Here is a 23,377-nt window from a genome sequence, read left to right as displayed (position 1 = left end):
AAAGTGTAAGCTGGAAAGATGATTTTGATAAATTACTTGTTTGAACACCTGATTTGCTCTTCTGGAGTCAATGTAGTTTGTTTTTCTCAATAACCATAGAAGTAATAGGGTAAAGTAAAGACATTATGTGGATTTTTTGCTACAGCACTTCTGTCAAAATACAATTTAAATGAGTTAAGATGATAATGGATTTTCTACTATAAGCAAAGACCAAAAAAGTCAAAATAGCAATCCCAATTTTAGATTTGATAAATGAATATAGCACATAGCAGAGGATGGTTTCGATGCAACGACCTCTGGGTTATGGGCCCAGCACGCTTCCGCTGCGCCACTCTGCTGCTCATGGAAGTGCTTAGAACTCAAGAAGGGTTGATTCATCACAAGAACATGGCAATGTGTTCCTTTTAATTAATGAAAAATCCTAAAATAACTGTCCAGATTAGAGACTTTATAAACTTTGGTAAGGAAACTTTCCAGATCAATGTTTCTTAGCTGTTGTTTGTTTATGTCTCATATAGGGTCTCTGTGGCACAATTGGTTAGCACGTTCAGCTGTTAATTGGAATATTGGTGGTTCAATCCCACCCAGGGACGAAAATCTTCTATTAGTCAAATTTTGGGGATTTTTAGGTAGAGAAGTCAACATGTCAAACTACCTATTTTATGGTAGGGTTCAAGACTTTCTCTGAAACAATTATCTCTAAAGTGAGTTTAATTTGATTTAAGCCAATTTATTCAACATTTAGAAAATACCTGAAGGTTAATGTTGTTCCTGGTGATATCTAATCAGCAGAATGCAACCTAGCAGCATTTTTAAGTGGAAGCCTGTGTTATGTTAAAACCAGGTGTTATCTTATCAGTACAAAGGTAAGGAATTAAGAAAAACTTTTTGAAGTTTGAAGTTTTTTCTTACAAAATCATTGTCTTTTTGCATCACCAAAGTGTAAGCTGGAAAGATGATTTTGATAAATTACTTGTTAGAACACCTGATTTGCTCTTCTGGAGTCAATGTAGTTTGTTTTTCTCAATAACCATAGAAGTAATAGGGTAAAGTAAAGACATTATGTGGATTTTTTGCTACAGCACTCTGTCAAACTACGAATTAAATGAGTTAGGATGATAATGGATTTTCTACTATAAGCAAAGACCAAAAAAGTCAAAATAGCAATCCCAATTTTAGATTTGATAAATGAAAATAGCACATAGCAGAGGATGGTTTCGATCCAACGACCTCTGGGTTATGGGCCCAGCACCCTTCCGCTGCACCACTCTGCTGCTCATGGAAGTGCTTAGAACTCAAGAAGGGTTGATTCATCACAAGAACATGGCAATGTGTTCCTTTTAATTAATGAAAAATCCTAAAATAACTGTCCAGATTAGAGACTTTATAAACTTTGGTAAGGAAACTTTCCAGATCAATGTTTCTTAGCTGTTGTTTGTTTATGTCTCATATAGGGTCTCTGTGGCACAATTGGTTTGCACGTTTGGCTGTTAATTGGAATATTGGTGGTTCAATCCCACCCAGGGACGAAAATCTTCTATTAGTCAAATTTTGGGGATTTTTAGGTAGAGAAGTCAACATGTCTAACTACCTATTTTATGGTAGGGTTCAAGACTTTCTCTGAAACAATTATCTCTAAAGTGAGTTTAATTTGATTTAAGCCAATTTATTCAACAATTAGAAAATACCTGAAGGTTAATGTTGTTCCTGGTGATATCTAATCAGCAGAATGCAACCTAGCAGCATTTTTAAGTGGAAGCCTGTGTTATGTTAAAACCAGGTGTTATCTTATCAGTACAAAGGTAAGGAATTAAGAAAAACTTTTTGAAGTGTGAAGATTTTTCTTACAAAATCATTGTCTTTTTGCATCACCAAAGTGTAAGCTGGAAAGATGATTTTGATAAATTACTTGTTAGAACACCTGATTTGCTCTTCTGGAGTCAATGTAGTTTGTTTTTCTCAATAACCATAGAAGTAATAGGGTAAAGTAAAGACATTATGTGGATTTTTTGCTACATCACTTCTGTCAAAATACAAATTAAATGAGTTAAGATGATAATGGATTTTCTACTATAAACAAAGACCAAAAAAGTCAAAATAGCAATCCCAATTTTAGATTTGATAAATGAAAATAGCACATAGCAGAAGATGGCTTCGATCCATCGACCTCTGGGTTATGGCCCAGCACGCTTCCGCTGCGCCACTCTGCTGCTCATGGAAATGCTTAGAACTCAAGAAGGGTTGATTCATCACAAGAACATGGCAATGTGTTCCTTTTAATTAGCGAAAAATCCTAAAATAACTGTCCAGATTAGAGACTTTATAAACTTTGGCAAGGAAACTTTCCAGATCAATGTTTCTTAGCTGTTGTTAGTTTATGTCTCACATAGGGTCTCTCTGGCGCAATTGGTTAGCGCATTCGGCTGTTAACCGGAAGGTTGGTAGTTCAATCCCACCCAGGGACGAGAATCTTCTATTAGTCAAATTTTGGGGAATTTTAGGTAGAGAAGTCAACATGTCTAACTACCTATTTTATGGTAGGGTTCAAGACTTTCTCTGAAACAATTATCTCTAAAGTGAGTTTAATTTGATTTAAGCCAATTTATTCAACAATTAGAAAATACCTGAAGGTTAATGTTGTTCCTGGTGATATCTAATCAGCAGAATGCAACCTAGCAGCATTTTTAAGTGAAAGCCTGTGTTATGTTATAACCAGGTGTTATCTTATCAGTACAAAGGTAAGGAATTAAGAAAAACTTTTTGAAGTTTGAAGATTTTTCTTACAAAATCATTGTCTTATTGCATCACCAAAGTGTAAGCTGGAAAGATGATTTTGATAAATTACTTGTTTGAACACCTGATTTGCTCTTCTGGAGTCAATGTAGTTTGTTTTTCTCAATAACCATAGAAGTAATAGGGTAAAGTAAAGACATTATGTGGATTTTTTGCTACAGCACTTCTGTCAAAATACGATTTAAATGAGTTAAGATGATAATGGATTTTCTACTATAAGCAAAGACCAAAAAAGTCAAAATAGCAATCCCAATTTTAGATTTGATAAATGAAAATAGCACATAGCAGAGGATGGTTTCGATGCAACGACCTCTGGGTTATGGGCCCAGCACGCTTCCGCTGCGCCACTCTGCTTCTCATGGAAGTGCTTAGAACTCAAGAAGGGTTGATTCATCACAAGAACATGGCAATGTGTTCCTTTTAATTAATGAAAAATCCTAAAATAACTGTCCAGATTAGAGACTTTATAAACTTTGGTAAGGAAACTTTCCAGATCAATGTTTCTTAGCTGTTGTTTGTTTATGTCTCATATAGGGTCTCTGTGGCACAATTGGTTAGCACGTTCGGCTGTTAATTGGAATATTGGTGGTTCAATCCCACCCAGGGACGAAAATCTTCTATTAGTCAAATTTTGGGGATTTTTAGGTAGAGAAGTCAACATGTCAAACTACCTATTTTATGGTAGGGTTCAAGACTTTCTCTGAAACAATTATCTCTAAAGTGAGTTTAATTTGATTTAAGCGAATTTATTCAACAATTAGAAAATACCTGAAGGTTAATGTTGTTCCTGGTGATATCTAATCAGCAGAATGCAACCTAGCAGCATTTTTAAGTGAAAGCCTGTGTTATGTTATAACCAGGTGTTATCTTATCAGTACAAAGGTAAGGAATTAAGAAAAAAATTTTGAAGTTTGAAGATTTTTCTTACAAAATCATTGTCTTATTGCATCACCAAAGTGTAAGCTGGAAAGATGATTTTGATAAATTACTTGTTTGAACACCTAATTTGCTCTTCTGGAGTCAATGTAGTTTGTTTTTCTCAATAACCATAGAAGTAATAGGGTAAAGTAAAGTCATTATGTGGATTTTTTGTTACAGCACTTCTGTCAAAATACGATTTAAATGAGTTAAGATGATAATGGATTTTCTACTATAAGCAAAGACCAAAAAAGTCAAAATAGCAATCCCAATTTTAGATTTGATAAATGAAAATAGCACATAGCAGAGGATGGTTTCGATCCATCGACCTCTGGGTTATGGGCCCAGCACGCTTCCGCTGCGCCACTCTGCTGCTCATGGAAGTGCTTAGAACTCAAGAAGGGTTGATTCATCACAAGAACATGGCAATGTGTTCCTTTTAATTAACGAAAAATCCTAAAATAACTGTCCAGATTAGAGACTTTATAAACTTTGGCAAGGAAACTTTCCAGATCAATGTTTCTTAGCTGTTGTTTGTTCATGTCTCATATAGGGTTTCTGTGGCGCAATTGGTTAGCGCGTTCGGCTGTTAACTGGAATGTTGGTTGTTCAATCCCACCCAGGGACGAGAATATTCTATTAATCAAGCTTTGGGGATTTTTAGGTAGAGAAGTCAACATGTCAAACTACCTATTTTAAGGAAGGGTTCAAGACTTTCTCTGAAACAATTATCTCTAAAGTGAGTTTAATTTGATTTAAGCCAATTTATTCAACAATTAGAAAATACCTGAAGGTTAATGTTGTTCCTGGTGATATCTAATCAGCAGAATGCAAGCTAGCAGCATTTTTAAGTGGAAGCCTGTGTTATGTTAAAACCAGGTGTTATCTTATCAGTACAAAGGTAAGGAATTAAGAAAAACTTTTTGAAGTGTGAAGATTTTTTTTACAAAATCATTGTCTTATTGCATCACCAAAGTGTAAGCTGGAAAGATGATTTTGATAAATTACTTGTTAGATCACCTGATTTGCTCTTCTGGAGTCAATGTAGTTTGTTTTACTCAATAACCATAGAAGTAATAGGGTAAATTAAAGACATTATGTGGATTTTTTGCTACAGCACTTCTGTCAAAATACGATTAAAATGAGTTAAGATGATGATGGATTTTCTACTATAAGCAAAGACCAAAAAAGTCAAAATAGCAATGCCAATTTTAGATTTGATAAATGAAAATAGCACATAGCAGAGGATGGTTTCGATCCATCGACCTCTGGGTTATGGGCCCAGCACGCTTCCGCTGCGCCACTCTGCTGCTCTTGGAAATGCTTAGAACTCAAGAAGGGTTGATTCATCACAAGAACATGGCAATGTGTTCCTTTTAATTAGCGAAAAATCCTAAAATAACTGTCCAGATTAGAGACTTTATAAACTTTGGCAAGGAAACTTTCCAGATCAATGTTTCTTAGCTGTTGTTTGTTTATGTCTCATATAGGGTCTCTGTGGCACAATTGGTTAGCGCGTTTGGCTGTTAACCGGGAGGTTGGTGGTTCAATCCCTCCCCGGGACAATAATCTTCTATTAGTCAAATTTTGGGGAATTTTAGGTAGAGAAGTCAACATGTCTAACTACCTATTTTATGTTAGGGTTCAAGACTTTCTCTGAAACAATTATCTCTAAAGTGAGTTTAATTTGATTTAAGCCAATTTATTCAACAATTAGAAAATACCTGAAGGTTAATGTTGTTCCTGGTGATATCTAATCAGCAGAATGCAACCTAGCAGCATTTTTAAGTGAAAGCCTGTGTTATGTTATAACCAGGTGTTATCTTATCAGTACAAAGGTAAGGAATTAAGAAAAACTTTTTGAAGTTTGAAGATTTTTCTTACAAAATCATTGTCTTATTGCATCACCAAAGTGTAAGCTGGAATGATGATTTTGATAAATTACTTGTTTGAACACCTGATTTGCTCTTCTGGAGTCAATGTAGTTTGTTTTTCTCAATAACCATAGAAGTAATAGGGTAAAGTAAAGACATTATGTGGATTTTTTGCTACAGCACTTCTGTCAAAATACGATTAAAATGAGTTAAGATGATAATGGATTTTCTACTATAAGCAAAGACCAAAAAAGTCAAAATAGCAATCCCAATTTTAGATTTGATAAATGAAAATAGCACATAGCAAAGGATGGTTTCGATCCAATGACCTCTGGGTTATGAGCCCAGCACGCTTCTGCTGCGCCACTCTGCTGCTCATGGAAATGCTTAGAACTCAAGAAGGGTTGATTCATCACAAGAACATGGCAATGTGTTCCTTTTAATTAGTGAAAAATCCTAAAATAACTGTCCAGATTAGAGACTTTATAAACTTTGGCAAGGAAACTTTCCAGATCAATGTTTCTTAGCTGTTGTTAGTTTATGTCTCACATAGGGTCTCTGTGGCGCAATTGGTTAGCGCGTTTGGCTGTTAACCGGAAGGTTGGTGGTTCAATCCCACCCAGGGACGAGAATCTTCTATTAGTCAAATTTTGGGGAATTTTAGGTAGAGAAGTCAACATGTCTAACTACCTATTTTATGGTAGGGTTCAAGACTTTCTCTGAAACAATTATCTCTAAAGTGAGTTTAATTTGATTTAAGCCAATTTATTCAACAATTAGAAAATACCTGAAGGTTAATGTTGTTCCTGGTGATATCTAATCAGCAGAATGCAACCTAGCAGCATTTTTAAGTGAAAGCCTGTGTTATGTTATAACCAGGTGTTATCTTATCAGTACAAAGGTAAGGAATTAAGAAAAACTTTTTGAAGTTTGAAGATTTTTCTTACAAAATCATTGTCTTATTGCATCACCAAAGTGTAAGCTGGAAAGATGATTTTGATAAATTACTTGTTAGAACACCTGATTTGCTCTTCTGGAGTCAATGTAGTTTGTTTTTCTCAATAACCATAGAAGTAATAGGGTAAAGTAAAGACATTATGTGGATTTTTTGCTACAGCACTTCTGTCAAAATACGATTTAAATGAGTTAAGATGATAATGGATTTTCTACTATAAGCAAAGACCAAAAAAGTAAAAATAGCAATCCCAATTTTAGATTTGATAAATAAAAATAGTACATAGCAGAGGATGGTTTCGATCCAACGTCCTCTGGGTTATGGGCCCAGCACGCTTCCGCTGCGCCACTCTGCTGCTCATAGATGTGCTTAGAACTCAAGAAGGGTTGATTCATCACAAGAACATGGCAATGTGTTCCTTTTAATTAATGAAAAATCCTAAAATAACTGTCCAGATTAGAGACTTTATAAACTTTGGTAAGGAAACTTTCCAGATCAATGTTTCTTAGCTGTTGTTTGTTTATGTCTCAAATAGGGTCTCTGTGGCACAATTGGTTAGCATGTTCGGCTATTAATTGGAATATTGGTGGTTCAATACCACCCAGGGACGAAAATCTTCTATTAGTCAAATTTTGGGGATTTTTAGGTAGAGAAGTCAACATTTCAAACTATCTATTTTATGGTAGGGTTCAAGACTTTCTCTGAAACAATTATCTCTAAAGTGAGTTTAATTTGATTTAAGCCAATTTATTCAACATTTAGAAAATACCTGAAGGTTAATGTTGTTCCAAGTGATATCTAATCAGCACAATGCAGCTGAGTAGAATTCTTAAGTGGAAGCCTGTGTTATGTTAAAACCAGGTGTTATCTTATCAGTACAAAGGTAAGGAATTAAGAAAAACTTTTTGAAGTGTGAAGATTTTTCTTACAAAATCATTGTCTTATTGCATCACCAAAGTGTAAGCTGGAAAGATGATTTTGATAAATTACTTGTTATAACACCTGATTTGCTCTTCTGGAGTCAATGTAGTTTGTTTTTCTCAATAACCATAGAAGTAATAGGGTAAAGTAAAGACATTATGTGGATTTTTTGCTACAGCACTTCTGTCAAAATACGATTAAAATGAGTTAAGATGATAATGGATTTTCAACTATAAGCAAAGACCAAAAAAGTCAAAATACCAATCCCAAATTGAGATTTGATAACTGAAAATAGCACATAGCAGAGGATGGTTTCGATCCATCGACCTCTGGGTTATGGGCCCCGCACGCTTCCGCTTGACCACTCTGCTGCTCATGGAAGTGTTTAGAACTCCAGAAGGGTTGAATCATCACAAGAACATGGCAATGTGTTCCTTTTAATTAACGAAAAATCCTAAAATAACTGTCCAGATTAGAGACTTTATAAACTTTGGCAAGGAAACTTTCCAGATCAATTTTTCTTAGCTGTTGTTTGTTTATGTCTCATATAGGGTCTCTGTGGTGCAATTGGTTAGCGCGTTTGGCTGTTAACCGGAAGGTTGGTGGTTCAATCCCACCCAGGGACGAGAATCTTCTATTAGTCAAATTTTGGGGATTTTTAGGTAGAGAAGTCAACATGTCAAACTACCTATTTTATGGTAGGGTTCAAGACTTTCTCTGAAACAATTATCTCTAAAGTGAGTTTAATTTGATTTAAGCCAATTTATTCAACATTTAGAAAATACCTGAAGGTTAATGTTGTTCCTGGTGATATCTAATCAGCAGAATGCAACCTAGCAGCATTTTTAAGTGAAAGCCTGTGTTATGTTAAAACCAGGTCTTATCTTATCAGTACAAGGGTAAGGAATTAAGAAAAACTTTTTGAAGTTTGAAGATTTTTCTTACAAAATCATTGTCTTATTGCATCACCAAAGTGTAAGCTGGAAAGATGATTTTGATAAATTACTTGTTAGAACACCTGATTTGCTCTTCTGGAGTCAATGTAGTTTGTTTTTCTCAATAACCATAGAAGTAATAGGGTAAAGTAAAGACATTAAGTGGATTTTTTGCTACAGCACTTCTGTCAAAATATGATTAAAATGAGTTAAGATGATAATGGATTTTCTACTATAAGCAAAGACCAAAAAAGTCAAAATAGCAATCCCAATTTTAGATTTGATAAATCAAAATAGCACATAGCAGAGGATGGTTTCGATATATCGACCTCTGGGTTATGGGCCCAGCAAGCTTCTGCTGCGCCACTCTGCTGCTCATGGAAGTGCTTAGAACTCAAGAAGGGTTGATTCATCACAAGAACATGGCAATGTGTTCCTTTTAATTAACGAAAAATCCTAAAATAACTGTCCAGATTAGAGACTTTATAAACTTTGGCAAGGAAACTTTCCAGATCAATCTTTTTTAGCAGTTGTTTGTTTATGTCTCATATAGGGTCTCTGTGGCGCAATTGGTTAGCGTGTTCGGCTGTTAACCGGAAGGTTGGTGGTTCAATCCCACCCAGGGCCGAGAATCTTCTATTAGTCAAATTTTGGGGAATTTTAGGTAGAGAAGTCAACATGTCAAACTACCTATTTTATGTTAGGGTTCAAGACTTTCTCTGAAACAATTATCTCTAAAGTGAGTTTAATTTGATTTAAGCCAATTTATTCAACAATTAGAAAATACCTGAAGGTTAATGTTGTTCCTGGTGATATCTAATCAGCAGAATGCAACCTAGCAGCATTTTTAAGTGAAAGCCTGTGTTATGTTATAACCAGGTGTTATCTTATCAGTACAAAGGTAAGGAATTAAGAAAAACTTTTTGAAGTTTGAAGATTTTTCTTACAAAATCATTGTCTTATTGCATCACCAAAGTGTAAGCTGGAAAGATGATTTTGATAAATTACTTGTTTGAACACCTGATTTGCTCTTCTGGAGTCAATGTAGTTTGTTTTTCTCAATAACCATAGAAGTAATAGGGTAAAGTAAAGACATTATGTGGATTTTTTGCTACAGCACTTCTGTCAAAATACAATTTAAATGAGTTAAGATGATAATGGATTTTCTACTATAAGCAAAGACCAAAAAAGTCAAAATAGCAATCCCAATTTTAGATTTGATAAATGAATATAGCACATAGCAGAGGATGGTTTCGATGCAACGACCTCTGGGTTATGGGCCCAGCACGCTTCCGCTGCGCCACTCTGCTGCTCATGGAAGTGCTTAGAACTCAAGAAGGGTTGATTCATCACAAGAACATGGCAATGTGTTCCTTTTAATTAATGAAAAATCCTAAAATAACTGTCCAGATTAGAGACTTTATAAACTTTGGTAAGGAAACTTTCCAGATCAATGTTTCTTAGCTGTTGTTTGTTTATGTCTCATATAGGGTCTCTGTGGCACAATTGGTTAGCACGTTCAGCTGTTAATTGGAATATTGGTGGTTCAATCCCACCCAGGGACGAAAATCTTCTATTAGTCAAATTTTGGGGATTTTTAGGTAGAGAAGTCAACATGTCAAACTACCTATTTTATGGTAGGGTTCAAGACTTTCTCTGAAACAATTATCTCTAAAGTGAGTTTAATTTGATTTAAGCCAATTTATTCAACATTTAGAAAATACCTGAAGGTTAATGTTGTTCCTGGTGATATCTAATCAGCAGAATGCAACCTAGCAGCATTTTTAAGTGGAAGCCTGTGTTATGTAAAAACCAGGTGTTATCTTATCAGTACAAAGGTAAGGAATTAAGAAAAACTTTTTGAAGTTTGAAGTTTTTTCTTACAAAATCATTGTCTTTTTGCATCACCAAAGTGTAAGCTGGAAAGATGATTTTGATAAATTACTTGTTAGAACACCTGATTTGCTCTTCTGGAGTCAATGTAGTTTGTTTTTCTCAATAACCATAGAAGTAATAGGGTAAAGTAAAGACATTATGTGGATTTTTTGCTACAGCACTCTGTCAAACTACGAATTAAATGAGTTAGGATGATAATGGATTTTCTACTATAAGCAAAGACCAAAAAAGTCAAAATAGCAATCCCAATTTTAGATTTGATAAATGAAAATAGCACATAGCAGAGGATGGTTTCGATCCAACGACCTCTGGGTTATGGGCCCAGCACCCTTCCGCTGCACCACTCTGCTGCTCATGGAAGTGCTTAGAACTCAAGAAGGGTTGATTCATCACAAGAACATGGCAATGTGTTCCTTTTAATTAATGAAAAATCCTAAAATAACTGTCCAGATTAGAGACTTTATAAACTTTGGTAAGGAAACTTTCCAGATCAATGTTTCTTAGCTGTTGTTTGTTTATGTCTCATATAGGGTCTCTGTGGCACAATTGGTTTGCACGTTTGGCTGTTAATTGGAATATTGGTGGTTCAATCCCACCCAGGGACGAAAATCTTCTATTAGTCAAATTTTGGGGATTTTTAGGTAGAGAAGTCAACATGTCTAACTACCTATTTTATGGTAGGGTTCAAGACTTTCTCTGAAACAATTATCTCTAAAGTGAGTTTAATTTGATTTAAGCCAATTTATTCAACAATTAGAAAATACCTGAAGGTTAATGTTGTTCCTGGTGATATCTAATCAGCAGAATGCAACCTAGCAGCATTTTTAAGTGGAAGCCTGTGTTATGTTAAAACCAGGTGTTATCTTATCAGTACAAAGGTAAGGAATTAAGAAAAACTTTTTGAAGTGTGAAGATTTTTCTTACAAAATCATTGTCTTTTTGCATCACCAAAGTGTAAGCTGGAAAGATGATTTTGATAAATTACTTGTTAGAACACCTGATTTGCTCTTCTGGAGTCAATGTAGTTTGTTTTTCTCAATAACCATAGAAGTAATAGGGTAAAGTAAAGACATTATGTGGATTTTTTGCTACATCACTTCTGTCAAAATACAAATTAAATGAGTTAAGATGATAATGGATTTTCTACTATAAACAAAGACCAAAAAAGTCAAAATAGCAATCCCAATTTTAGATTTGATAAATGAAAATAGCACATAGCAGAAGATGGCTTCGATCCATCGACCTCTGGGTTATGGCCCAGCACGCTTCCGCTGCGCCACTCTGCTGCTCATGGAAATGCTTAGAACTCAAGAAGGGTTGATTCATCACAAGAACATGGCAATGTGTTCCTTTTAATTAGCGAAAAATCCTAAAATAACTGTCCAGATTAGAGACTTTATAAACTTTGGCAAGGAAACTTTCCAGATCAATGTTTCTTAGCTGTTGTTAGTTTATGTCTCACATAGGGTCTCTCTGGCGCAATTGGTTAGCGCATTCGGCTGTTAACCGGAAGGTTGGTAGTTCAATCCCACCCAGGGACGAGAATCTTCTATTAGTCAAATTTTGGGGAATTTTAGGTAGAGAAGTCAACATGTCTAACTACCTATTTTATGGTAGGGTTCAAGACTTTCTCTGAAACAATTATCTCTAAAGTGAGTTTAATTTGATTTAAGCCAATTTATTCAACAATTAGAAAATACCTGAAGGTTAATGTTGTTCCTGGTGATATCTAATCAGCAGAATGCAACCTAGCAGCATTTTTAAGTGAAAGCCTGTGTTATGTTATAACCAGGTGTTATCTTATCAGTACAAAGGTAAGGAATTAAGAAAAACTTTTTGAAGTTTGAAGATTTTTCTTACAAAATCATTGTCTTATTGCATCACCAAAGTGTAAGCTGGAAAGATGATTTTGATAAATTACTTGTTTGAACACCTGATTTGCTCTTCTGGAGTCAATGTAGTTTGTTTTTCTCAATAACCATAGAAGTAATAGGGTAAAGTAAAGACATTATGTGGATTTTTTGCTACAGCACTTCTGTCAAAATACGATTTAAATGAGTTAAGATGATAATGGATTTTCTACTATAAGCAAAGACCAAAAAAGTCAAAATAGCAATCCCAATTTTAGATTTGATAAATGAAAATAGCACATAGCAGAGGATGGTTTCGATGCAACGACCTCTGGGTTATGGGCCCAGCACGCTTACGCTGCGCCACTCTGCTTCTCATGGAAGTGCTTAGAACTCAAGAAGGGTTGATTCATCACAAGAACATGGCAATGTGTTCCTTTTAATTAATGAAAAATCCTAAAATAACTGTCCAGATTAGAGACTTTATAAACTTTGGTAAGGAAACTTTCCAGATCAATGTTTCTTAGCTGTTGTTTGTTTATGTCTCATATAGGGTCTCTGTGGCACAATTGGTTAGCACGTTCGGCTGTTAATTGGAATATTGGTGGTTCAATCCCACCCAGGGACGAAAATCTTCTATTAGTCAAATTTTGGGGATTTTTAGGTAGAGAAGTCAACATGTCAAACTACCTATTTTATGGTAGGGTTCAAGACTTTCTCTGAAACAATTATCTCTAAAGTGAGTTTAATTTGATTTAAGCGAATTTATTCAACAATTAGAAAATACCTGAAGGTTAATGTTGTTCCTGGTGATATCTAATCAGCAGAATGCAACCTAGCAGCATTTTTAAGTGAAAGCCTGTGTTATGTTATAACCAGGTGTTATCTTATCAGTACAAAGGTAAGGAATTAAGAAAAAAATTTTGAAGTTTGAAGATTTTTCTTACAAAATCATTGTCTTATTGCATCACCAAAGTGTAAGCTGGAAAGATGATTTTGATAAATTACTTGTTTGAACACCTAATTTGCTCTTCTGGAGTCAATGTAGTTTGTTTTTCTCAATAACCATAGAAGTAATAGGGTAAAGTAAAGTCATTATGTGGATTTTTTGTTACAGCACTTCTGTCAAAATACGATTTAAATGAGTTAAGATGATAATGGATTTTCTACTATAAGCAAAGACCAAAAAAGTCAAAATAGCAATCCCAATTTTAGATTTGATAAATGAAAATAGCACATAGCAGAGGATGGTTTCGATCCATCGACCTCTGGGTTATGGGCCCAGCACGCTTCCGCTGCGCCACTCTGCTGCTCATGGAAGTGCTTAGAACTCAAGAAGGGTTGATTCATCACAAGAACATGGCAATGTGTTCCTTTTAATTAACGAAAAATCCTAAAATAACTGTCCAGATTAGAGACTTTATAAACTTTGGCAAGGAAACTTTCCAGATCAATGTTTCTTAGCTGTTGTTTGTTCATGTCTCATATAGGGTTTCTGTGGCGCAATTGGTTAGCGCGTTCGGCTGTTAACTGGAATGTTGGTTGTTCAATCCCACCCAGGGACGAGAATATTCTATTAATCAAGTTTTGGGGATTTTTAGGTAGAGAAGTCAACATGTCAAACTACCTATTTTAAGGAAGGGTTCAAGACTTTCTCTGAAACAATTATCTCTAAAGTGAGTTTAATTTGATTTAAGCCAATTTATTCAACATTTAGAAAATACCAGAAGGTTAATGTTGTTCCTGGTGATATCTAATCAGCAGAATGCAAGCTAGCAGCATTTTTAAGTGAAAGCCTGTGTTATGTTAAAACCAGGTGTTATCTTATCAGTACAAAGGTAAGGAATTAAGAAAAACTTTTTGAAGTGTGAAGATTGTTTTACAAAATCATTGTCTTATTGCATCACCAAAGTGTAAGCTGGAAAGATGATTTTGATAAATTACTTGTTAGATCACCTGATTTGCTCTTCTGGAGTCAATGTAGTTTGTTTTACTCAATAACCATAGAAGTAATAGGGTAAATTAAAGACATTATGTGGATTTTTTGCTACAGCACTTCTGTCAAAATACGATTAAAATGAGTTAAGATGATGATGGATTTTCTACTATAAGCAAAGACCAAAAAAGTCAAAATAGCAATGCCAATTTTAGATTTGATAAATGAAAATAGCACATAGCAGAGGATGGTTTCGATCCATCGACCTCTGGGTTATGGGCCCAGCACGCTTCCGCTGCGCCACTCTGCTGCTCTTGGAAATGCTTAGAACTCAAGAAGGGTTGATTCATCACAAGAACATGGCAATGTGTTCCTTTTAATTAGCGAAAAATCCTAAAATAACTGTCCAGATTAGAGACTTTATAAACTTTGGCAAGGAAACTTTCCAGATCAATGTTTCTTAGCTGTTGTTTGTTTATGTCTCATATAGGGTCTCTGTGGCACAATTGGTTAGCGCGTTTGGCTGTTAACCGGGAGGTTGGTGGTTCAATCCCTCCCCGGGACAATAATCTTCTATTAGTCAAATTTTGGGGAATTTTAGGTAGAGAAGTCAACATGTCTAACTACCTATTTTATGTTAGGGTTCAAGACTTTCTCTGAAACAATTATCTCTAAAGTGAGTTTAATTTGATTTAAGCCAATTTATTCAACAATTAGAAAATACCTGAAGGTTAATGTTGTTCCTGGTGATATCTAATCAGCAGAATGCAACCTAGCAGCATTTTTAAGTGAAAGCCTGTGTTATGTTATAACCAGGTGTTATCTTATCAGTACAAAGGTAAGGAATTAAGAAAAACTTTTTGAAGTTTGAAGATTTTTCTTACAAAATCATTGTCTTATTGCATCACCAAAGTGTAAGCTGGAATGATGATTTTGATAAATTACTTGTTTGAACACCTGATTTGCTCTTCTGGAGTCAATGTAGTTTGTTTTTCTCAATAACCATAGAAGTAATAGGGTAAAGTAAAGACATTATGTGGATTTTTTGCTACAGCACTTCTGTCAAAATACGATTAAAATGAGTTAAGATGATAATGGATTTTCTACTATAAGCAAAGACCAAAAAAGTCAAAATAGCAATCCCAATTTTAGATTTGATAAATGAAAATAGCACATAGCAAAGGATGGTTTCGATCCAATGACCTCTGGGTTATGGGCCCAGCACGCTTCTGCTGCGCCACTCTGCTGCTCATGGAAATGCTTAGAACTCAAGAAGGGTTGATTCATCACAAGAACATGGCAATGTGTTCCTTTTAATTAGTGAAAAATCCTAAAATAACTGTCCAGATTAGAGACTTTATAAACTTTGGCAAGGAAACTTTCCAGATCAATGTTTCTTAGCTGTTGTTAGTTTATGTCTCACATAGGGTCTCTGTGGCGCAATTGGTTAGCGCGTTTGGCTGTTAACCGGAAGGTTGGTGGTTCAATCCCACCCAGGGACGAGAATCTTCTATTAGTCAAATTTTGGGGAATTTTAGGTAGAGAAGTCAACATGTCTAACTACCTATTTTATGGTAGGGTTCAAGACTTTCTCTGAAACAATTATCTCTAAAGTGAGTTTAATTTGATTTAAGCCAATTTATTCAACAATTAGAAAATACCTGAAGGTTAATGTTGTTCCTGGTGATATCTAATCAGCAGAATGCAACCTAGCAGCATTTTTAAGTGAAAGCCTGTGTTATGTTATAACCAGGTGTTATCTTATCAGTACAAAGGTAAGGAATTAAGAAAAACTTTTTGAAGTTTGAAGATTTTTCTTACAAAATCATTGTCTTATTGCATCACCAAAGTGTAAGCTGGAAAGATGATTTTGATAAATTACTTGTTAGAACACCTGATTTGCTCTTCTGGAGTCAATGTAGTTTGTTTTTCTCAATAACCATAGAAGTAATAGGGTAAAGTAAAGACATTATGTGGATTTTTTGCTACAGCACTTCTGTCAAAATACGATTTAAATGAGTTAAGATGATAATGGATTTTCTACTATAAGCAAAGACCAAAAAAGTAAAAATAGCAATCCCAATTTTAGATTTGATAAATAAAAATAGTACATAGCAGAGGATGGTTTCGATCCAACGTCCTCTGGGTTATGGGCCCAGCACGCTTCCGCTGCGCCACTCTGCTGCTCATAGATGTGCTTAGAACTCAAGAAGGGTTGATTCATCACAAGAACATGGCAATGTGTTCCTTTTAATTAATGAAAAATCCTAAAATAACTGTCCAGATTAGAGACTTTATAAACTTTGGTAAGGAAACTTTCCAGATCAATGTTTCTTAGCTGTTGTTTGTTTATGTCTCAAATAGGGTCTCTGTGGCACAATTGGTTAGCATGTTCGGCTATTAATTGGAATATTGGTGGTTCAATACCACCCAGGGACGAAAATCTTCTATTAGTCAAATTTTGGGGATTTTTAGGTAGAGAAGTCAACATTTCAAACTATCTATTTTATGGTAGGGTTCAAGACTTTCTCTGAAACAATTATCTCTAAAGTGAGTTTAATTTGATTTAAGCCAATTTATTCAACATTTAGAAAATACCTGAAGTTAATGTTGTTCCAAGTGATATCTAATCAGCACAATGCAGCTGAGTAGAATTCTTAAGTGGAAGCCTGTGTTATGTTAAAACCAGGTGTTATCTTATCAGTACAAAGGTAAGGAATTAAGAAAAACTTTTTGAAGTGTGAAGATTTTTCTTACAAAATCATTGTCTTATTGCATCACCAAAGTGTAAGCTGGAAAGATGATTTTGATAAATTACTTGTTATAACACCTGATTTGCTCTTCTGGAGTCAATGTAGTTTGTTTTTCTCAATAACCATAGAAGTAATAGGGTAAAGTAAAGACATTATGTGGATTTTTTGCTACAGCACTTCTGTCAAAATACGATTAAAATGAGTTAAGATGATAATGGATTTTCAACTATAAGCAAAGACCAAAAAAGTCAAAATACCAATCCCAAATTGAGATTTGATAACTGAAAATAGCACATAGCAGAGGATGGTTTCGATCCATCGACCTCTGGGTTATGGGCCCCGCACGCTTCCGCTTGACCACTCTGCTGCTCATGGAAGTGTTTAGAACTCCAGAAGGGTTGAATCATCACAAGAACATGGCAATGTGTTCCTTTTAATTAACGAAAAATCCTAAAATAACTGTCCAGATTAGAGACTTTATAAACTTTGGCAAGGAAACTTTCCAGATCAATTTTTCTTAGCTGTTGTTTGTTTATGTCTCATATAGGGTCTCTGTGGTGCAATTGGTTAGCGCGTTTGGCTGTTAACCGGAAGGTTGGTGGTTCAATCCCACCCAGGGACGAGAATCTTCTATTAGTCAAATTTTGGGGATTTTTAGGTAGAGAAGTCAACATGTCAAACTACCTATTTTATGGTAGGGTTCAAGACTTTCTCTGAAACAATTATCTCTAAAGTGAGTTTAATTTGATTTAAGCCAATTTATTCAACATTTAGAAAATACCTGAAGGTTAATGTTGTTCCTGGTGATATCTAATCAGCAGAATGCAACCTAGCAGCATTTTTAAGTGAAAGCCTGTGTTATGTTAAAACCAGGTCTTATCTTATCAGTACAAGGGTAAGGAATTAAGAAAAACTTTTTGAAGTTTGAAGATTTTTCTTACAAAATCATTGTCTTATTGCATCACCAAAGTGTAAGCTGGAAAGATGATTTTGATAAATTACTTGTTAGAACACCTGATTTGCTCTTCTGGAGTCAATGTAGTTTGTTTTTCTCAATAACCATAGAAGTAATAGGGTAAAGTAAAGACATTAAGTGGATTTTTTGCTACAGCACTTCTGTCAAAATATGATTAAAATGAGTTAAGATGATAATGGATTTTCTACTATAAGCAAAGACCAAAAAAGTCAAAATAGCAATCCCAATTTTAGATTTGATAAATCAAAATAGCACATAGCAGAGGATGGTTTCGATCCATCGACCTCTGGGTTATGGGCCCAGCAAGCTTCTGCTGCGCCACTCTGCTGCTCATGGAAGTGCTTAGAACTCAAGAAGGGTTGATTCATCACAAGAACATGGCAATGTGTTCCTTTTAATTAACGAAAAATCCTAAAATAACTGTCCAGATTAGAGACTTTATAAACTTTGGCAAGGAAACTTTCCAGATCAATCTTTTTTAGCAGTTGTTTGTTTATGTCTCATATAGGGTCTCTGTGGCGCAATTGGTTAGCGTGTTCGGCTGTTAACCGGAAGGTTGGTGGTTCAATCCCACCCAGGGCCGAGAATCTTCTATTAGTCAAATTTTGGGGAATTTTAGGTAGAGAAGTCAACATGTCAAACTACCTATTTTATGTTAGGGTTCAAGACTTTCTCTGAAACAATTATCTCTAAAGTGAGTTTAATTTGATTTAAGCCAATTTATTCAACAATTAGAAAATACCTGAAGGTTAATGTTGTTCCTGGTGATATCTAATCAGCAGAATGCAACCTAGCAGCATTTTTAAGTGAAAGCCTGTGTTATGTTATAACCAGGTGTTATCTTATCAGTACAAAGGTAAGGAATTAAGAAAAACTTTTTGAAGTTTGAAGATTTTTCTTACAAAATCATTGTCTTATTGCATCACCAAAGTGTAAGCTGGAAAGATGATTTTGATAAATTACTTGTTTGAACACCTGATTTGCTCTTCTGGAGTCAATGTAGTTTGTTTTTCTCAATAACCATAGAAGTAATAGGGTAAAGTAAAGACATTATGTGGATTTTTTGCTACAGCACTTCTGTCAAAATACAATTTAAATGAGTTAAGATGATAATGGATTTTCTACTATAAGCAAAGACCAAAAAAGTCAAAATAGCAATCCCAATTTTAGATTTGATAAATGAATATAGCACATAGCAGAGGATGGTTTAGATGCAACGACCTCTGGGTTATGGGCCCAGCACGCTTCCGCTGCGCCACTCTGCTGCTCATGGAAGTGCTTAGAACTCAAGAAGGGTTGATTCATCACAAGAACATGGCAATGTGTTCCTTTTAATTAATGAAAAATCCTAAAATAACTGTCCAGATTAGAGACTTTATAAACTTTGGTAAGGAAACTTTCCAGATCAATGTTTCTTAGCTGTTGTTTGTTTATGTCTCATATAGGGTCTCTGTGGCACAATTGGTTAGCACGTTCAGCTGTTAATTGGAATATTGGTGGTTCAATCCCACCCAGGGACGAAAATCTTCTATTAGTCAAATTTTGGGGATTTTTAGGTAGAGAAGTCAACATGTCAAACTACCTATTTTATGGTAGGGTTCAAGACTTTCTCTGAAACAATTATCTCTAAAGTGAGTTTAATTTGATTTAAGCCAATTTATTCAACATTTAGAAAATACCTGAAGGTTAATGTTGTTCCTGGTGATATCTAATCAGCAGAATGCAACCTAGCAGCATTTTTAAGTGGAAGCCTGTGTTATGTTAAAACCAGGTGTTATCTTATCAGTACAAAGGTAAGGAATTAAGAAAAACTTTTTGAAGTTTGAAGTTTTTTCTTACAAAATCATTGTCTTTTTGCATCACCAAAGTGTAAGCTGGAAAGATGATTTTGATAAATTACTTGTTAGAACACCTGATTTGCTCTTCTGGAGTCAATGTAGTTTGTTTTTCTCAATAACCATAGAAGTAATAGGGTAAAGTAAAGACATTATGTGGATTTTTTGCTACAGCACTCTGTCAAACTACGAATTAAATGAGTTAGGATGATAATGGATTTTCTACTATAAGCAAAGACCAAAAAAGTCAAAATAGCAATCCCAATTTTAGATTTGATAAATGAAAATAGCACATAGCAGAGGATGGTTTCAATCCAAAGACCTCTGGGTTATGGGCCCAGCACCCTTCCGCTGCACCACTCTGCTGCTCATGGAAGTGCTTAGAACTCAAGAAGGGTTGATTCATCACAAGAACATGGCAATGTGTTCCTTTTAATTAATGAAAAATCCTAAAATAACTGTCCAGATTAGAGACTTTATAAACTTTGGTAAGGAAACTTTCCAGATCAATGTTTCTTAGCTGTTGTTTGTTTATGTCTCATATAGGGTCTCTGTGGCACAATTGGTTTGCACGTTTGGCTGTTAATTGGAATATTGGTGGTTCAATCCCACCCAGGGACGAAAATCTTCTATTAGTCAAATTTTGGGGATTTTTAGGTAGAGAAGTCAACATGTCTAACTACCTATTTTATGGTAGGGTTCAAGACTTTCTCTGAAACAATTATCTCTAAAGTGAGTTTAATTTGATTTAAGCCAATTTATTCAACAATTAGAAAATACCTGAAGGTTAATGTTGTTCCTGGTGATATCTAATCAGCAGAATGCAACCTAGCAGCATTTTTAAGTGGAAGCCTGTGTTATGTTAAAACCAGGTGTTATCTTATCAGTACAAAGGTAAGGAATTAAGAAAAACTTTTTGAAGTGTGAAGATTTTTCTTACAAAATCATTGTCTTTTTGCATCACCAAAGTGTAAGCTGGAAAGATGATTTTGATAAATTACTTGTTAGAACACCTGATTTGCTCTTCTGGAGTCAATGTAGTTTGTTTTTCTCAATAACCATAGAAGTAATAGGGTAAAGTAAAGACATTATGTGGATTTTTTGCTACATCACTTCTGACAAAATACAAATTAAATGAGTTAAGATGATAATGGATTTTCTACTATAAACAAAGACCAAAAAAGTCAAAATAGCAATCCCAATTTTAGATTTGATAAATGAAAATAGCACATAGCAGAAGATGGCTTCGATCCATCGACCTCTGGGTTATGGCCCAGCACGCTTCCGCTGCGCCACTCTGCTGCTCATGGAAATGCTTAGAACTCAAGAAGGGTTGATTCATCACAAGAACATGGCAATGTGTTCCTTTTAATTAATGAAAAATCCTAAAATAACTGTCCAGATTAGAGACTTTATAAACTTTGGTAAGGAAACTTTCCAGATCAATGTTTCTTAGCTGTTGTTTGTTTACGTCTCATATAGGGTCTCTGTGGCACAATTGGTTTGCACGTTCGGCTGTTAATTGGAATATTGGTGGTTCAATCCCACCCAGGGACGAAAATCTTCTATTAGTCAAATTTTGGGGATTTTTAGGTAGAGAAGTCAACATGTCTAACTACCTATTTTATGGTAGGGTTCAAGACTTTCTCTGAAACAATTATCTCTAAAGTGAGTTTAATTTGATTTAAGCCAATTTATTCAACATTTAGAAAATACCTGAAGGTTAATGTTGTTCCTGGTGATATCTAATCAGCAGAATGCAACCTAGCAGCATTTTTAAGTGGAAGCCTGTGTTATGTTAAAACCAGGTGTTATCTTATCAGTACAAAGGTAAGGAATTAAGAAAAACTTTTTGAAGTGTGAAGATTTTTCTTACAAAATCATTGTCTTTTTGCATCATCAAAGTGTAAGCTGGAAAGATGATTTTGATAAATTACTTGTTAGAACACCTGATTTGCTCTTCTGGAGTCAATGTATTTGTTTTTCTCAATAACCATAGAAGTAATAGGGTAAAGTAAAGACATTATGTGGATTTTTTGCTACATCACTTCTGTCAAAATACGAATTAAATGAGTTAAGATGATAATGGATTTTCTACTATAAGCAAAGACCAAAAAAGTCAAAATAGCAATCCCAATTTTAGATTTGATAAATGAAAATAGCACATAGCAGAGGATGGTTTCGATCCATCGACCTCTGGGTTATGGCCCAGCACGCTTCCGCTGCGCCACTCTGCTGCTCATGGAAATGCTTAGAACTCAAGAAGGGTTGATTCATCACAAGAACATGGCAATGTGTTCCTTTTAATTAGCGAAAAATCCTAAAATAACTGTCCAGATTAGAGACTTTATAAACTTTGGCAAGGAAACTTTCCAGATCAATGTTTCTTAGCTGTTGTTAGTTTATGTCTCACATAGGGTCTCTCTGGCGCAATTGGTTAGCGCATTCGGCTGTTAACCGGAAGGTTGGTAGTTCAATCCCACCCAGGGACGAGAATCTTCTATTAGTCAAATTTTGGGGAATTTTAGGTAGAGAAGTCAACATGTCTAACTACCTATTTTATGGTAGGGTTCAAGACTTTCTCTGAAACAATTATCTCTAAAGTGAGTTTAATTTGATTTAAGCCAATTTATTCAACAATTAGAAAATACCTGAAGGTTAATGTTGTTCCTGGTGATATCTAATCAGCAGAATGCAACCTAGCAGCATTTTTAAGTGAAAGCCTGTGTTATGTTATAACCAGGTGTTATCTTATCAGTACAAAGGTAAGGAATTAAGAAAAACTTTTTGAAGTTTGAAGATTTTTCTTACAAAATCATTGTCTTATTGCATCACCAAAGTGTAAGCTGGAAAGATGATTTTGATAAATTACTTGTTTGAACACCTGATTTGCTCTTCTGGAGTCAATGTAGTTTGTTTTTCTCAATAACCATAGAAGTAATAGGGTAAAGTAAAGACATTATGTGGATTTTTTGCTACAGCACTTCTGTCAAAATACGATTTAAATGAGTTAAGATGATAATGGATTTTCTACTATAAGCAAAGACCAAAAAAGTCAAAATAGCAATCCCAATTTTAGATTTGATAAATGAAAATAGCACATAGCAGAGGATGGTTTCGATGCAACGACCTCTGGGTTATGGGCCCAGCACGCTTCCGCTGCGCCACTCTGCTTCTCATGGAAGTGCTTAGAACTCAAGAAGGGTTGATTCATCACAAGAACATGGCAATGTGTTCCTTTTAATTAATGAAAAATCCTAAAATAACTGTCCAGATTAGAGACTTTATAAACTTTGGTAAGGAAACTTTCCAGATCAATGTTTCTTAGCTGTTGTTTGTTTATGTCTCATATAGGGTCTCTGTGGCACAATTGGTTAGCACGTTCGGCTGTTAATTGGAATATTGGTGGTTCAATCCCACCCAGGGACGAAAATCTTCTATTAGTCAAATTTTGGGGATTTTTAGGTAGAGAAGTCAACATGTCAAACTACCTATTTTATGGTAGGGTTCAAGACTTTCTCTGAAACAATTATCTCTAAAGTGAGTTTAATTTGATTTAAGCCAATTTATTCAACATTTAGAAAATACCTGAAGGTTAATGTTGTTCCTGGTGATATCTAATCAGCAGAATGCAACCTAGCAGCATTTTTAAGTGGAAGCCTGTGTTATGTTAAAACCAGGTGTTATCTTATCAGTACAAAGGTAAGGAATTAAGAAAAACTTTTTGAAGTTTGA

The 23,377-nt window shown here is 35.0% G+C and overlaps 2 non-coding genes across 2 annotated transcripts; both read left to right on the top strand.

The window, feature by feature from the left end:
- The first annotated feature begins 6,139 nt into the window (after positions 1–6,139).
- Positions 6,140–6,213, top strand: TRNAN-GUU (transfer RNA asparagine (anticodon GUU)). The gene has a single exon. It is a non-coding gene; the product is annotated as a tRNA-Asn (tRNA).
- A 9,293-nt stretch (positions 6,214–15,506) lies between these two features.
- On the top strand, positions 15,507–15,580 carry TRNAN-GUU (transfer RNA asparagine (anticodon GUU)). Its single transcript has one exon. It is a non-coding gene; the product is annotated as a tRNA-Asn (tRNA).
- The last annotated feature ends 7,797 nt before the right edge of the window (positions 15,581–23,377 follow it).

This window comes from Taudactylus pleione, unplaced genomic scaffold (assembly GCF_031769625.1).
Source record: "Taudactylus pleione unplaced genomic scaffold, aTauple2 ptg000134l, whole genome shotgun sequence".
NCBI classification, from domain to species: Eukaryota; Metazoa; Chordata; class Amphibia; order Anura; family Myobatrachidae; genus Taudactylus; species Taudactylus pleione.
The sequence above is the reverse complement of the archived record's forward strand: the minus strand, read 5'-3'. Positions and strand labels throughout refer to the sequence as shown.